This window comes from Pseudophryne corroboree, unplaced genomic scaffold, assembly GCF_028390025.1.
Source record: "Pseudophryne corroboree isolate aPseCor3 unplaced genomic scaffold, aPseCor3.hap2 scaffold_394, whole genome shotgun sequence".
Classification (NCBI taxonomy): domain Eukaryota; kingdom Metazoa; phylum Chordata; class Amphibia; order Anura; family Myobatrachidae; genus Pseudophryne; species Pseudophryne corroboree.
The window spans coordinates 1-17,749 of NW_026970036.1; the positions used below are offsets into that span (position 1 = coordinate 1).

The 17,749-nt window shown below is 44.8% G+C and overlaps 5 non-coding genes across 5 annotated transcripts; all 5 read right to left on the reverse strand.

Moving 5' to 3' along the window:
• Positions 1–6,489: 6,489 nt before the first annotated feature.
• On the reverse strand, positions 6,490–6,652 carry LOC135022905 (U1 spliceosomal RNA). Its single transcript, XR_010219922.1, has one exon. It is a non-coding gene; the product is annotated as a U1 spliceosomal RNA (small nuclear RNA).
• A 152-nt stretch (positions 6,653–6,804) lies between these two features.
• On the reverse strand, positions 6,805–6,968 carry LOC135022801 (U1 spliceosomal RNA). Its single transcript, XR_010219823.1, has one exon. It is a non-coding gene; the product is annotated as a U1 spliceosomal RNA (small nuclear RNA).
• Positions 6,969–7,643: 675 nt separating this feature from the next.
• On the reverse strand, positions 7,644–7,806 carry LOC135022897 (U1 spliceosomal RNA). The gene has a single exon (XR_010219915.1). It is a non-coding gene; the product is annotated as a U1 spliceosomal RNA (small nuclear RNA).
• Positions 7,807–7,958: 152 nt separating this feature from the next.
• On the reverse strand, positions 7,959–8,122 carry LOC135022834 (U1 spliceosomal RNA). Its single transcript, XR_010219854.1, has one exon. It is a non-coding gene; the product is annotated as a U1 spliceosomal RNA (small nuclear RNA).
• A 675-nt stretch (positions 8,123–8,797) lies between these two features.
• On the reverse strand, positions 8,798–8,953 carry LOC135022926 (U1 spliceosomal RNA). Its single transcript, XR_010219937.1, has one exon. It is a non-coding gene; the product is annotated as a U1 spliceosomal RNA (small nuclear RNA).
• Between the last annotated feature and the right edge of the window lie 8,796 nt (positions 8,954–17,749).

Consider the following 17,749-nt stretch of genomic DNA (forward strand, 5'->3'; position numbering starts at 1 on the left):
CGTTGGCAGGTCCTTCAGTCCGGACCAGATGTCAGCATCAGCAGTCGCTCCAGACTGCCCTGCATCACCGCCAGCGGGTGGGCTCGGAATTCTGAGCCTTTTCCTCGCACCCCCAATTGCGGGAGAATGTGAAGGAGGAGCTGTTGACCGATCAAGTTCCGCTTGACTTGATAATTTTCTCACCAGCAGGTCTTTGAACCCCTGCAGACTTGTGTCTGCCGGAAAGAGAGATACAACGTAGGTTTTAAATCTAGGATCGAGCACGGTGGCCAAAATGTAGTGCTCTGATTTCAACAGATTGACCACCCGTGAATCCTGGTTAAGCGAATGAAGGGCTCCATCCACAAGTCCCACATGCCTAGCGGAATCGCTCTGTCTTAGCTCCTCCTTCAATGTCTCCAGCTTCTTCTGCAAAAGCCTGATGACGGGAATGACCTGACTCAGGCTGGCAGTGTCTGAACTGACTTCACGTGTGGCAAGTTCAAAAGGTTGCAGAACCTTGCACAACGTTGAAATCATTCTCCACTGCGCTTGAGACAGGTGCATTCCACCTCCTATATCGTGGTCAGATGTATAGGCTTGAATGGCCTTTTGCTGCTCCTCCATCCTCTGAAGCATATAGAGGGTTGAATTCCACCTCGTTACCACTTCTTGCTTCAGATGATGGCAGGGCAGGTTCAGGCGTTTTTGGTGTTGCTCCAGTCTTCTGTACGTGGTGCCTGTACGCCGAAAGTGTCCCGCAATTCTTGTGGCCACCGACAGCATCTCTTGCACGCCCCTGTCGTTTTTTAAATAATTCTGCACCACCAAATTCAAGGTATGTGCAAAACATGGGACGTGCTGGAATTTGCCCAGATATAATGCACGCACAATATTGCTGGTGTTGTCCGATGCCACAAATCCACAGGAGAGTCCAATTGGGGTAAGCCATTCTGTGATGATCTTCCTCAGTTGCCGTAAGAGGTTTTCAGCTGTGTGCGTATTCTGGAAAGCGGTGATACAAAGCGTAGCCTGCCTAGGAAAGAGTTGGCGTTTGCGAGATGCTGCTACTGGTGCCGCCGCTGTTGTTCTTGCGGCGGGAGTCAATACATCTACCCAGTGGGCTGTCACAGTCATATAGTCCTGAGTCTGCCCTACTCCACTTGTCCACATGTCCGTGGTTAAGTGGACATTGGGTACAACTGCATTTTTTAGGACACTGGTGAGTCTTTTTCTGAGGTCTGTGTACATTTTCGGTATCGCCTGCCTAGAGAAATGGAACCTAGATGGTATTTGGTACCGGGGACACAGTACCTCAATCAAGTCTATAGTTGGCTCTGAAGTAATGATGGATACCGGAACCACGTTTCTCACTGCCCAGGATGCCAAGGCCTCAGTTATCCGCTTTGCAGCAGGATGACTGCTGTGATATTTCATCTTCCTTGCAAAGGACTGTTGGACAGTCAATTGCTTGGTGGAAGTAGTAAAAGTGGTCTTACGACTTCCCCTCTGGGATGACCATCGACTCCCAGCAGCAACAACAGCAGCGCCAGCAGCAGTAGGCGTTACACTCAAGGATGCATCGGAGGAATCCCAGGCAGGAGAGAACTCGTCAGAATTGCCAGTGACATGGCCTGCAGGACTATTGGCATTCCTGGGGAAGGAGGAAATTGACACTGAGGGAGTTGGTGGGGTGGTTTGCGTGAGCTTGGTTACAAGAGGAAGGGATTTACTGGTCAGTGGACTGCTTCCGCTGTCGCCCAAAGTTTTTGAACTTGTCACTGACTTATGATGAATGCGCTGCAGGTGACGTATAAGGGAGGATGTTCCGAGGTGGTTAACGTCCTTACCCCTACTTATTACAGCTTGACAAAGGCAACACACGGCTTGACACCTGTTGTCCGCATTTCTGTTGAAATACTTCCACACCGAAGAGCTGATTTTTTTGGTATTTTCACCAGGCATGTCAATGGCCATATTCCTCCCACGGACAACAGGTGTCTCGCCGGGTGCCTGACTTAAACAAACCACCTCACCATCAGAATCCTCCTTGTCAATTTCCTCCCCAGCGCCAGCAACACCCATATCCTCCTCATCCTGGTGTACTTCAACACTGACATCTTCAATCTGACTATCAGGAACTGGACTGCGGGTGCTCCTTCCAGCACTTGCAGGGGGCATGCAAATGGTGGAAGGTGCATGCTCTTCACGTCCAGTGTTGGGAAGGTCAGGCATCGCAACCGACACAATTGGACTCTCCTTGTGGATTTGTGATTTTGAAGAACGCACAGTTCTTTGCTGTGCTTTTGCCAGCTTAAGTCTTTTCATTTTTCTAGCGAGAGGCTGAGTGCTTCCATCCTCATGTGAAGCTGAACCACTAGCCATGAACATAGGCCAGGGCCTCAGCCGTTCCTTGCCACTCCGTGTGGTAAATGGCATATTGGCAAGTTTACGCTTCTCCTCCGACGATTTTTATTTAGATTTTTGAGTCCTTTTTTTACTGATCTTTTGTGTTTTGGATTTTACATGCTCTGTACTATGACATTGGGCATCGGCCTTGGCAGACGACGTTGATGGAATTTCATCGTCTCGGCCATGACTAGTGGCAGCAGCTTCAGCACGAGGTGGAAGTGGATCTTGATCTTTCCCTATTTTTGGAACCTCAACATTTTTGTTCTCCATATTTTAATAGGCACAACTAAAAGGCACCTCAGGTAAACAATGGAGATGGATGGATACTAGTATACTTATGGATGACGAGTGACTGACGACACAGAGGTAGCTACAGCCGTGGACTACCGTACTGCGTCTGCTAGTATAGAGATGATAATTAATGATATAAAAAAAAAATATATATAACTACTGTAGGTATATATAATATAATGACGGACCTGGTGGACACTGTCAGCAGACTGCTAAACTACTAGTATGAAGAAGATAGAAAAAAACTTCCACCACAGGTAGGTAGGTATACAATTATGGACGAGCACTGACGACACAGAGATAGCCACAGCCGTGGACTACCGTACTGCGTCTGCTAGTATAGAGATGATAATTAATGATATAAAAAAAAATATATATAACTACTGTAGGTATATATAATATAATGACGGACCTGGTGGACACTGTCAGCAGACTGCTAAACTACTAGTATGAAGAAGATAGAAAAAAAAAACCACCACAGTTAGGTATACAATTATGGACGAGTGACGACACAGAGGTAGGTACAGCCGTGAACTACCGTACTGCGTCTGCTAGTATAGATAATATACTAAATATATTACTACTGTAGGTATATAATATAATGACGGACCTGGTGGACACTGTCAGCAGACTCCTAAACTACTAGTATGAAGAAGATAGAAAAAAAAACCCCACCACAGGTAGGTATACAATTATGGACGAGCACTGACGACACAGAGGTAGGTACAGCCGTGGACTACCGTACTGCGTCTGCTAGTATAGATAATATAATAAATATATTACTACTGTAGGTATATAATATAATGACGGACCTGGTGGACACTGTCAGCAGACTGCTAAACTACTAGTATGAAGAAGATAAAAAAAAAACCCACCACAGGTAGGTAGGTATACAATTATGGACGAGCACTGACGACACAGAGATAGCCACAGCCGTGGACTACCGTACTGCGTCTACTAGTATAGATAATATAATAAATATATTACTACTGTAGGTATATAATATAATGATGGACCTGGTGGACACTGTCAGTAGACTCCTAAACTACTAGTATGAAGAAGATAGAAAAAAAAAACCCACCACAGGTAGGTAGGTATACAATTATGGACGAGCACTGACGACACAGAGATAGCCACAGCCGTGGACTACCGTACTGCGTCTGCTAATATAGAGATGATAAAGATGAAAAAAAAAATATAACACTACTGCAGATAAATATTTATATAATATATGTATGACGGACCTGCTGGACACTGTCAGCAGAATGCGTTTATAGAATAAAAAAAAAACACCACAGGAGTGTTTAACTTTTTCAGGCAGACAATATACTGGTGGTCACACTGGCAGCAAAAGTGTTCACTGTACTCCTGCTATAACTGCTCCCCAGTCTCCCCCACAATTAAGCTGTGTGAGCAGTGAGCACTCAGCACAGTCAGATATACATAGATGATATATCATGCAGCACACTGAGGCTGAGCACAGATATGGTATGTGTATCGTTTTTTTTCAGGCAGAGAACGGATTATAAATAATAAAACTGGTGGTCACTATCAGCAAAACTCTACACTACTGAGTACTCCTGACAAGTTCAACTGCTCCCCAAATTAGTAGTAAATCAAATGTCACTCGTCTCTATCTTCTAATCTAAACGGAGAGGACGCCAGCCACGTCCTCTCCCTATCAATCTCAATGCATGTGTGAAAATGGCGGCGACGCGCGGCTCCTTATATAGAATCCAAGTCTCGTGAGAATCCGACAGCGGGATGATGACGTTCGGGCGCGCTCGGGTTAACCGAGCAAGGCGGGAGGATCCGAGTCTGCTCGGACCCGTGCAAAAAAGGGTGAAGTTCGGGCGGGTTCGGATTCCGAGGAACCGAACCCGCTCATCTCTTATGGCCACCCAGCATGACGCCTCCCTTCTTGACCATGCTGTAATTGCAGTCGCACTGCAGTTCAGCGTGATCATAAAAAATGGTGTAGCCTCCTGCTGGTGCAGACTGTATGTGCGCGCAGGAAGCCGCCACCATTTTTGTGATCACAGCGGCTGAATGTGATGTCATACAGCCGCTGTGACCACGCCCCCTGTGTCTCCTCCATTGCAGACCCCATTTTGAAGCCTTGCCCCCGCACCGCTCCATCCCTGACTTGGAAATGGAGTGTTGCTGACCCCCCTCTCCCCCCCTGCCCCGATTGACAGGCAGAGGCGATCGCATTCTCTGCGGGGTGCCGCAGAAAATGCAGGCACATGCGTATGCTCTTAGCAATTTTTGCAGTTGGATCACTTATTGTGATTGCAATCCAACCTGAATCAGGCCCTATTACCTATCACAATGCGCTGCGGGCAGTACAAAATTGGTTTAATATAGGAGAAAAACCCCCAGACCTGTGCTCCTTAACTGTACCTGGTGGCTAGTGGAGCGGCTGCCCAGTAATCAGTGTCCACGCCAGTGCGCACACGGTCCACCCCCTACGGCCACGCTCCCCTTCATCAGCGGCCTCGTGATCCGGAAGGGCGGTGTGTGTGTGACTGACCTTAGGAAGAAACCGGAGCCTCCGCTGCAGTGACCCAGCAACCAGGGCACGGGAGTATACAGCGCCGCTGGGAGTGATGAAGCTGTAGTAAAGATGTCTATTAGACCTAGCCTGCTGCAGCCCTTGTAGATTCTCATAAAACAAGTTCTTCTTTTCTTGTCAAAATGAATAGCTAAGAATAGGCTGCCTGAGGCAGGCCCCTGTTAAGTGGCCTGCTACTGAAGGCACCAACTACAAACTGAGCTCCCTGTTCATGGAAGCGGGGTTATAGAGGAGGATGCACTGAGCATCTTGGGAACAGTCAAAAGCTTTGAGCCGGTTGGTGCCTCAGATCAAGATCCTACTCTACACCCCAATGTGAATCCTTGTGGAGTCCTGTGTACCCCACAGAAGAAATTAATGTGTCACACCCATTGGCAGCAACCTTAGAATAGCTGCTGATGGGCACAATTGAGAAAGGAAGGGGGGGGGACATTTGAATCCAGCACATAGATGCAATTCAAATATGTAATTTGTACCTTCCTATTTTAAAATATAATGGATGAACTTCACCCTGTGAGAACAATCTTCATGATCAAGAGATCTCATATGCAAAATAAGTATGAGTTGGGATAGGGCTGGGGAGGGTGGCTGCTCGGCCCCTCCCCCGTCAAGTTAAGGAGATTCAACTGAGGAAGCACAAGGGAACTCTCGTCTGGGGACAACAACTGCAGGGAGACCACATCTTTTCAGATGAACATGGGAGGGCGGAAGGCTGCCTAATACTGAAGCACCATCAAATATCAAACCATATGCAACAACTAGTACAAGCATTCCTGGGGGAAGGTCTGCAGCAGACGGATTTGCATACGGTGATGTCATCCAAGCAGTGGGCCAAAGTTGGCTGGAACCCTCATTTGCATATGAAAAGAGAAAAGGGGCATGCAGGGCATGGCGGCCTTTTGCGGTGCTTGGATGACCCCTAGTTCGCATTAAACACCCCCACCCTCCTTTGGTGTGGGGCTCATGTTGGCTATGCCCCAGCCCCTGAAGCATTCAAGCTGATTTCTTGCAGCAGCTGGGCACTGTAACAGCTCCAGAGCTGCTCTGTAAGGCAACTAAAAGGGTGTGGGCCCTGCAGCACTACCTGTAGTTCGCATTGTGTGTTGGAAGGCACAAAGTAAGCAGACGGGAGAAGTCAGGATAGTGCGCAAGGGCATAGAAGGCAGTGGCTCCAGAAAAGAGAAGTGGAAACAGACAGCAAACTAGGCTGGAGAGAGACCTGAGACAAAGAGATCTGAATTATACGAGAGCCGACCAGGGGAAACACAAATTATGCAATCAAGTTTCCCACATTTGGGGAAATCGCAGGAGCAGCACACCCAGAGTGCAATGGGTGAGCCTTGCCCTTGGAGAAGCACCTTCATGATCATAGTATCTCACCTGGCAGGTAAGTAGGAGTTGGGCTAGAGCTGGGGAGGGTCACTGCTCGGGCACCCCCCTGTCAAGTGAAGGAGATCCAACTGAGGCAGCACAAGGGTACTCTCGAAAGAAGAACAAGGCTAGAGGAATATATGAGACAAAGAAATCTGACTTTTACCAGAGCTGACCAGAGGAAAACACAAACACAGTCCCCCACTACCACAAAAAATGCAGGCGAGTTTCCCACATTTGGGGAAATCACAGGGGTCAGCATACCCAGAATGCAATGAATGAACCTCACCCTGGGAGAACAATCTTCATGACCATGGTGTCTCCTATGCAAAATAAGTATGATTTTGGATAGGGCTGGGAGGGCCGCTGCTCAGGCACATCTCTGTCAAGTAAAGGAGATTCAACTGAGGCAGCACAAGGGAACTCTCATCTGGGGACAACAACTGCAGGGAGAACACATATTTTCAGATGAACATGGGAGGGCAGAAGGCTACCTAAAACTGAAGCACCCCCAAACAACAAACCAAATGCAACAACTAGTGCAAGCATTCCTGGGGGAAGGCCTGCAGCAGATGGATTTGCATATGGTGATGTCATCCAAGCAGTGGGTCAAAGTTGGCTTCAACCCTCATCTGCATATGAAAAGAGAAAAGGGGCGTGCAGGGCATGGCGGCCTTTTGCGGTGCTTGGATGACCCCTAGTTCGCATTAAACACCCCCATCCACCTTTGGTGTGGGGCTCATGTTGGCCATGCCCCATCCCCTGAAGCATTCAAGCTGATTTCTTGCAGCAGCTGGGCACTGTAACAGCTCCAGAGCTGCTCTGTAAGGCAAGTAAAAGATTGTGTGGGCCCTGCAGCACTACCTGTAGTTTGCATTGTGCATTGGAAGGCACAAAGTAAGCAGACGGGAGGAGAAGTCAGGATAGTGCACAAGGGTATAGAAGGGAGGGGCTCAAGATAAAAGAAGTGGAAACAGACAGCAAACTAGGCTGGAGAAAGACCTGAGACAAAGAGATCTGAATTATACGAGAGCCGACCAGAGGAAACACAAATTATGCAGTCAAGTGTCCCACATTTGGGGAAATCGTAGGAGCAGCACACCCAGAGTGCAATGGGTGAGCCTTGCCCTGGGAGAAGCAACTTCCTGATCATAGTATCTCACCTGGCAGGTAAGTAGGAGTTGGGCTAGAGCTGGGGAGGGTCGCTGCTCGGGCACCCCCCTGTCAAGTGAAGGAGATCCAACTGAGGCAGCACAATGGAACTCTCGAAAGAAGAACAAGGCTAGAGGAAGATCTGAGACAAAGAAATCTGACTTTTACCAGAGCTGACCAGCGGAAAACACAAACACAGTCCCCCACTACAACAAATAATGCAGGCGAGTTTCCCACATTTGGGGAAATCACAGGGGTCAGCATACCCAGAATGCAATGAATGAACCTAACCCTGGGTGAACAATTTTCATGACCATGGTGTCTCCTATGCAAAATAAGTATGATTTGGGATAGGGCTGGGGAGGGCCGCTGCTCAGGCACATCTCTGTCAAGTAAAGGAGATTCAACTGAGGCAGCACAAGGGAACTCTCATCTGGGGACAACAACTGCAGGGAGAACACATATTTTCAGATGAACATGGGAGGGCAGAAGGCTGCCTAATACTGAAGCACCCCCAAACAACAAACCAAATGCAACAACTAGTGCAAGCATTCCTGGGGGAAGGCCTGCAGCAGATGGATTTGCATATGGTGATGTTATCCAAGCAGTGGGTCAAAGTTGGCTTCAACCCTCATCTGCATATTAAAAGAGAAAAGGGGCGTGCAGGGCATGGCAGCCTTTTCCGGTGCTTGGATGACCCCTAGATCGCATTAAACACCCCCACCCTCCTTTGGTGTGGGGCTCATGTTGGCCATGCCCCATCCCATGAAGCATTCAAGCTGATTTCTTGCAGCAGCTGGGCACTGTAACAGCTCCAGAGCTGCTCTGTAAGGCAAGTAAAAGGGTGTGGGCCCTGCAGCACTACCTGTAGTTTGCATTGTGCATTGGAAGGCACAAAGTAAGCAGACGGGAGGAGAAGTCAGGATAGTGCACAAGGGTATAGAAGGGAGGGGCTCAAGAAAAAAAGAAGTGGAAACAGACAGCAAACTAGGCTGGAGAGAGACCTGAGACAAAGAGATCTGAATTATACGAGAGCTGACCAGAGGAAACACAAATTATGCAGTCAAGTGTCCCACATTTGGGGAAATCGTAGGAGCAGCACACCCAGAGTGCAATGGGTGAGCCTTGCCCTGGGAGAAGCACCGTCCTGATTATAGTATCTCACCTGGGTGTGCTGCCCCTGCGATTTCCCCAAATGTGGGAAACTTGACTGCATAATTTGTGTTTCCCCTGGTCGGCTCTCATATAATTCAGATCTCTTTGTCTCAGGTCTCTCTCCAGCCTAGTTTGCTGTCTGTTTCCACTTCTTTTTTCTTGAGCCCCTCCCTTCTATACCCTTGTGAACTATCCTGACTTCTCCTCCTGTCTGCTTACTTTGTGCCTTCCAATGCACAATGCAAACTACAGGTAGTGCTGCAGGGCCCACACCCTTTTACTTGCCTTACAGAGCAGCTCTGGAGCTGTTACAGTGCCAAGCTGCTGCAAGAAATCAGCCTGAATGCTTCAGGGGCTGGGGCATGGCCAACATGAGCCCCACACCAAAGGAGGGTGGGGGTGTTTAATGCGAACTAAGGGTCATCCAAGCGCCGCAAAAGGCCATGGCGGCGCCCTGCATACCCCTTTTCTCTTTTCATATGCAGATGAGGGTTCCAGCCAACTTTGGCCCACTGCTTGGATGACATCACTGTATGCAAATCCGTCTTCTGCAGACCTTCCCCCAGGAATGCTTGTACTAGTTGTTGCATTTGGTTTGTTGTTTGGGGGTGCTTCAGTATTAGGCAGCCTTCTGCCCTCCCATGTTCATCTGAAAATATGTGTTCTCACTGCAGTTGTTGTCCCCAGATGGGAGTTCCCTTGTGCTGCCTCAGTTGAATCTCCTTTACTCTAAAACTTTTAAAACTTAGCAAAAGTGTTTACTAAATAGCTGCTCGGCAAAGTTGCAATGCCGAGACTCCCCGACCAGCTGCCCAGGATGAACCCACCTTTCTAGTAGAATGGGTCTTCACCTAATTCAGTAACGGCAATCCTGCCGTGGAATGAGCATGCTGAATCTTACCACAGATCCAGCGCATAATGGTCTACATGGAAGCAGGACACCCAATCCTGTTGGGAGCATACAGGACAAACAGAGCCTCTGTTTTCCTAATCTGAACCGTTCTGGTGACATAAATTTTCAAAGTTCTGACCACAGCCAGAGACTTTGACTCAACGAAGGTGTCAGTGGCCAAAGGCGCCATGTGGAAAGATGAACCACCTTCGGCAGAAATTGTTGACGTGTCCTCAATTCTGCTCTATCTTCATGAAAGATCAAATAAAGGCTCTTGTGATACTGCATGGTTTGTACTGTTTTCCATGTGCTCCCAGATCTTTCAAAAAAGAAGCATGGTCAAGAAAGTTCTGTTTGAAAAGAAACAACATTTACTGTCATTGTTATAGAATTTGGGAGAAAAAACAAGAAGAAATCTGCACTGTTGACGCACTGGACAGAATGAATGAAACATAAAATATAACCTTTATTAAGTATGTATTAGAATTGGATAAATATTAATATTATTATCCCAAACTGCAGTGAAACATAAAGGTTAAAATCACAGAACTAACATACATGTGCATAAGAAGAATAAAGAGATGTGAAAAAAAGGTTTAAAAAGCGTGTCCGTGTGTGATTATTTTTGAAGGCACAACCCTGGCGGGGTTGTTTATATAGATATATATGTTGCTAATAATCACTTTCTAGCATAATGTTATTAAATAGCTGTTAGTATCTATGTCGTCAGGTACCACTGGGTCGTATCCTATATACTCCTGTGGGAAACTTGACTGCATAATTTGTGTTTCCCCTGGTCGGCTCTCGTATAATTCAGATCTCTTTGTCTCAGGTCTCTCTCCAGCCTAGTTTGCTGTTTGTTTCCACTTCTCTTTTCTTGAGCCGCTGCCTTCTATGCCCTTGTGCACTCTCCTGACTTCTCCTGTCTGCTTACTTTGTGCCTTCCAACGCACAATGCAAACTACAGTTAGTGCTGCACGGCCCACACCCTTTTACTTGCCTTACAGAGCAGCTCTGGAGCTGTTACAGTGCCCAGCTGCAGCAAGAAATCAGCTTGAATGCTTCAGGTGCTGGGGCATAGCCAACAAGAGCCCCACACCGACGGAGGGTGGAGGTGTTTAATGCAAACTAGGGGTCAGCCAAGCGCCGCAAAAGGCCGCCATGCCCTGCATGCCCCTTTTCTCTTTTCATAATCAAATCCATCAAATCCATCTGTGGCAGGCCTTCCCCCAGGAATGCTTGCACTAGTTGTTGCATTTGGTTTGTTGTTTGGGGGTGCTTCAGTATTAGGCAGCCTTCTGCCCTCCCATGTTCATCTGAAAATATATGTTCTCCCTGCAGTTGTTGTCCCAAGATGAGAGTTCCCTTGTGCTGCCTCAGTTGAATCTCCTTAACTTGACAGAGATGTGCCTGAGCAGTGGCCCTCCCCTGCTCTATCCCAAATCATACTTATTTTGCATAGGAGATACCATGGTCATGAAGATTATTCTCCCAGGGTGAGGTTCATTCACTGCATTCTGGGTATGCTGACCCCTGTGATTTCCCCAAATGTAACCCCTAGAGTAACCCTGGGAGAAAAATCTTCATGACCATGGTATCTCCTATGCAAAATAAGTATGATTTGGAATAGGGCTGGGGAGGGCCGCTGCTCATGCACATCTCTGTCAAGTAAAGGAGATTCAACTGAGGCAGCACAAGGGAACTCTCATCTTGGGACAACAACTGCAGGGAGAACATATATTTTCAGATGAACATGGGAGGGCAGAAGGCTGCCTAATACTGAAGCACCCCCAAACAACAAACCAAATGCAACAACTAGTGCAAGCATTCCTGGGGGAAGGCCTGCCACAGATGGATATGCATATGGTGATGTCATCCAAGCAGTGGGTCAAAGTTGGCTTCAACCCTCGTCTGCATATGAAAATAAAAAAGGGGTGTGCAGGGCATGGCAGCCTTTTGCGGCGCTTGGATGACCCCTAGTTCGCATTAAACACCTCCACCCTCCTTCGGTGTGGGGCTCATGTTGGCTATGCCCCAGCCCCTGAAGCATTCAAGCTGATTTCTTGCAGCAGCTGGGCACTGTAACAGCTCCAGAGCTGCTCTGTAAAGCAAGTAAAAGGGTGTGGGCCCTGCAGCACTACCTGTAGTTTGCATTGTGCGTTGGAAGGCACAAAGTAAGCAGACGGGGAAGTCAGGATAGTGCACAAGGGCATAGAAGGGAGCGGCTCAAGAAAAGAGAAGTGGAAACAGACAGCAAACTAGGCTGGAGAGAGACCTGAGACAAAGAGATCTGAATTATACGAGAGCCGACCAGAGGAAACACAAATTATGTAATCAAGTGTCCCACATTTGGGGAAATCGTAGGAGCAGCACACCCAGAGTGCTTTTAAAGCCTCCTGTTAGTGCTTCATCTACACGTTATAGCCCTGAATTTTCCAATGCCTATCTCTTTGCAAAAGAGAGATATCGGCAAGGAAAAACTGTATTGTACCTTTGCATTTTTCTCCCAAACGAAAGACACTAGAATGAAAATTTTAAAGCCTCCTGTTAGTGCTTCATCTACACGTTATAGCCCTGAATTTTCCAATGCCTATCTCTTTGCAAAAGAGAGATATTGGCAAGGAAAAGCTGTATTGTACCTTTGCATTTTTCTCCCAAACGAAGGACACTAGAATGAAATTTTTTAAGCCTCCTGTTAGTGCTTCATCTACACGTTATAGCCCTGAATTTTCCAATGCCTATCTCTTTGCAAAAGAGAGATATCGGCAAGGAAAAGCTGTATTGTACCTTTGCATTTTTCTCCCAAACGAAAGACACTAGAATGAAAATTTTAAAGCCTCCTGTTAGTGCTTCATCTACACGTTATAGCCCTGCATTTTCCAATGCCTATCTCTTTGCAAAAGAGAGATATCGGCAAGGAAAAGCAGCATTGTACCTTTGCATTTTTCTCCCAAACGAAAGACACTAGAATGAAAATTGTAAAGCCTCCTGTTAGTGCTTCATCTACACGTTATAGCCCTGCATTTTCCAATGCCTAGCTCTTTGCAAAAGAGAGATATCGGCAAGGAAAAGCAGCATTGTACTTTTGCATTTTTCTCCCAAACGAAAGACACTAGAATGAAAATTTTAAAGCCTCCTGTTAGTGCTTCATCTACACGTTATAGCCCTGAATTTTCCAATGCCTAGCTCTTTGCAAAAGAGAGATATTGGCAAGGAAAAGCTGTATTGTACCTTTGCATTTTTCTCCCAAACGAAGGACACTAGATTGAAAATTTTAAAGCCTCCTATTAGTGCTTCATCTACACGTTATAGCCCTGAATTTTCCAATGCCTAGCTCTTTGCAAAAGAGAGATATCGGCAAGGAAAAGCGGTATTGTACCTTTGCATTTTTCTCCCAAACGAAATACACTAGAATAAAAATTTTAAAGCCTCCTGTTAGTGCTTCATCTACACGTTATAGCCCTGAATTTTCCAATGCCTATCTCTTTGCAAAAGAGAGATATCGGCAAGGAAAAGCTGTATTGTACCTTTGCATTTTTCTCCCAAACGAAGGACACTAGAATGAAAATTTTAAAGCCTCCTATTAGTGCTTCATCTACACGTTATAGGCCTGAATTTTCCAATGCCTATCTCTTTGCAAAAGAGAGATATCGGCAAGGAAAAGCTGTATTGTACCTTTGCAGTTTTCTCCCAAACGAAGGACACTAGAATGAAAATTTTAAAGCCTCCTGTTAGTGCTTCATCTACACGTTATAGCCCTGAATTTTCCAATGCCTATCTCTTTGCAAAAGAGAGATATCGGCAAGGAAAAGCTGTATTGTACCTTTGCATTTTTCTCCCAAACGAAAGACACTAGAATGAAAATTTTAAAGCCTCCTGTTAGTGCTTCATCTACACGTTATAGCCCTGAATTTTCCAATGCCTATCTCTTTGCAAAAGAGAGATATCGGCAAGGAAAAGCTGTATTGTACCTTTGCATTTTTCTCCCAAACGAAAGACACTAGAATGAAAATTGTAAAGCCTCCTGTTAGTGCTTCATCTACACGTTATAGCCTTGCATTTTCCAATGCCTAGCTCTTTGCAAAAGAGAGATATTGGCAAGGAAAAGCTGTATTGTACCTTTGCATTTTTCTCCCAAACGAAGGACACTAGATTGAAAATTTTAAAGCCTCCTATTAGTGCTTCATCTACACGTTATAGCCCTGAATTTTCCAATGCCTAGCTCTTTGCAAAAGAGAGATATTGGCAAGGAAAAGCTGTATTGTACCTTTGCATTTTTCTCCCAAACGAAGGACACTAGATTGAAAATTTTAAAGCCTCCTATTAGTGCTTCATCTACACGTTATAGCCCTGAATTTTCCAATGCCTATCTCTTTGCAAAAGAGAGATATCGGCAAGGAAAAGCTGTATTGTACCTTTGCATTTTTCTCCCAAACGAAGGACACTAGAATGAAAATTTTAAAGCCTACTATTAGTGCTTCATCTACACGTTATAGCCCTGAATTTTCCAATGCCTATCTCTTTGCAAAAGAGAGATATCGGCAAGGAAAAGCTGTATTGTACCTTTGCATTTTTCTCCCAAACGAAGGACACTAGAATGAAAATTTTAAAGCCTCCTGTTAGTGCTTCATCTACACGTTATAGCCCTGAATTTTCCAATGCCTATCTCTTTGCAAAAGAGAGATATCGGCAAGGAAAAGCTGTATTGTACCTTTGCATTTTTCTCCCAAACGAAAGACACTAGAATGAAAATTTTAAAGCCTCCTGTTAGTGCTTCATCTACACGTTATAGCCCTGAATTTTCCAATGCCTATCTCTGTGCAAAAGAGAGATATCGGCAAGGAAATGCTGTATTGTACCTTTGCATTTTTCTCCCAAACGAAAGACACTAGAATGAAAATTTTAAAGCCTCCTGTTAGTGCTTCATCTACACGTTATAGCCCTGCATTTTCCAATGCCTATCTCTTTGCAAAAGAGAGATATCGGCAAGGAAAAGCTGCATTGTACCTTTGCATTTTTCTCCCAAACGAAAGACACTAGAATGAAAATTTTAAAGCCTCCTGTTAGTGCTTCATCTACACGTTATAGCCCTGCATTTTCCAATGCCTATCTCTTTGCAAAAGAGAGATATCGGCAAGGAAAAGCAGCATTGTACCTTTGCATTTTTCTCCCAAACGAAAGACACTAGAATGAAAATTGTAAAGCCTCCTGTTAGTGCTTCATCTACACGTTATAGCCCTGCATTTTCCAATGCCTAGCTCTTTGCAAAAGAGAGATATTGGCAAGGAAAAGCTGTATTGTACCTTTGCATTTTTCTCCCAAACGAAAGACACTAGAATGAAAATTTTAAAGCCTCCTGTTAGTGCTTCATCTACACGTTATAGCCCTGAATTTTCCAATGCTTATCTCTTTGCAAAAGAGAGATATCGGCAAGGAAAAGCAGCATTGTACTTTTGCATTTTTCTCCCAAACGAAAGACACTAGAATGAAAATTTTAAAGCCTCCTGTTAGTGCTTCATCTACACGTTATAGCCCTGAATTTTCCAATGCCTAGCTCTTTGCAAAAGAGAGATATTGGCAAGGAAAAGCTGTATTGTACCTTTGCATTTTTCTCCCAAACGAAGGACACTAGATTGAAAATTTTAAAGCCTCCTATTAGTGCTTCATCTACACGTTATAGCCCTGAATTTTCCAATGCCTAGCTCTTTGCAAAAGAGAGATATCGGCAAGGAAAAGCGGTATTGTACCTTTGCATTTTTCTCCCAAACGAAATACACTAGAATAAAAATTTTAAAGCCTCCTGTTAGTGCTTCATCTACACGTTATAGCCCTGAATTTTCCAATGCCTATCTCTTTGCAAAAGAGAGATATCGGCAAGGAAAAGCTGTATTGTACCTTTGCATTTTTCTCCCAAACGAAGGACACTAGAATGAAAATTTTAAAGCCTCCTATTAGTGCTTCATCTACACGTTATAGGCCTGAATTTTCCAATGCCTATCTCTTTGCAAAAGAGAGATATCGGCAAGGAAAAGCTGTATTGTACCTTTGCAGTTTTCTCCCAAACGAAGGACACTAGAATGAAAATTTTAAAGCCTCCTGTTAGTGCTTCATCTACACGTTATAGCCCTGAATTTTCCAATGCCTATCTCTTTGCAAAAGAGAGATATCGGCAAGGAAAAGCTGTATTGTACCTTTGCATTTTTCTCCCAAACGAAAGACACTAGAATGAAAATTTTAAAGCCTCCTGTTAGTGCTTCATCTACACGTTATAGCCCTGAATTTTCCAATGCCTATCTCTTTACAAAAGAGAGATATCGGCAAGGAAAAGCTGTATTGTACCTTTGCATTTTTCTCCCAAACGAAGGACACTAGAATAAAAATTTTAAAGCCTCCTATTAGTGCTTCATCTACACGTTATAGCCCTGAATTTTCCAATGCCTATCTCTTTGCAAAAGAGAGATATCGGCAAGGAGAAGCTGTATTGTACCTTTGCATTTTTCTCCCAAACGAAGGACACTAGAATGAAAATTTTAAAGCCTCCTGTTAGTGCTTCATCTACACGTTATAGCCCTGAATTTTCCAATGCCTATCTCTTTGCAAAAGAGAGATATCGGCAAGGAAAAGCTGTATTGTACCTTTGCATTTTTCTCCCAAACGAAAGACACTAGAATGAAAATTTGAAAGCCTCCTGTTAGTGCTTCATCTACACGTTATAGCCCTGAATTTTCCAATGCCTATCTCTTTGCAAAAGAGAGATATCGGCAAGGAAAAGCGGTATTGTACCTTTGCATTTTTCTCCCAAACGAAAGACACTAGAATGAAAATTTTAAAGCCTCCTGTTAGTGCTTCATCTACACGTTATAGCCCTGAATTTTCCAATGCCTATCTCTTTGCAAAAGAGAGATATCGGCAAGGAAAAGCTGTATTGTACCTTTGCATTTTTCTCCCAAACGAAGGACACTAGAATGAAAATTTTAAAGCCTACTATTAGTGCTTCATCTACACGTTATAGCCCTGAATTTTCCAATGCCTATCTCTTTGCAAAAGAGAGATATCGGCAAGGAAAAGCTGTATTGTACCTTTGCATTTTTCTCCCAAACGAAGGACACTAGAATGAAAATTTTAAAGCCTCCTGTTAGTGCTTCATCTACACGTATAAGCCCTGAATTTTCCAATGCCTATCTCTTTGCAAAAGAGAGATATCGGCAAGGAAAAGCTGTATTGTACCTTTGCATTTTTCTCCCAAACGAAAGACACTAGAATGAAAATTTTAAAGCCTCCTGTTAGTGCTTCATCTACACGTTATAGCCCTGAATTTTCCAATGCCTATCTCTGTGCAAAAGAGAGATATCGGCAAGGAAATGCTGTATTGTACCTTTGCATTTTTCTCCCAAACGAAAGACACTAGAATGAAAATTTTAAAGCCTCCTGTTAGTGCTTCATCTACACGTTATAGCCCTGCATTTTCCAATGCCTATCTCTTTGCAAAAGAGAGATATCGGCAAGGAAAAGCTGCATTGTACCTTTGCATTTTTCTCACAAACAAAAGACACTAGAATGAAAATTGTAAAGCCTCCTGTTAGTGCTTCATCTACACGTTATAGCCCTGCATTTTCCAATGCCTAGCTCTTTGCAAAAGAGAGATATTGGCAAGGAAAAGCTGTATTGTACCTTTGCATTTTTCTCCCAAACGAAGGACACTAGATTGAAAATTTTAAAGCCTCCTATTAGTGCTTCATCTACACGTTATAGCCCTGAATTTTCCAATGCCTATCTCTTTGCAAAAGAGAGATATCGGCAAGGAAAAGCTGCATTGTACTTTTGCATTTTTCTCCCAAACGAAAGACACTAGAATGAAAATTTTAAAGCCTCCTGTTAGTGCTTCATCTACACGTTATAGCCCTGCATTTTCCAATGCCTAG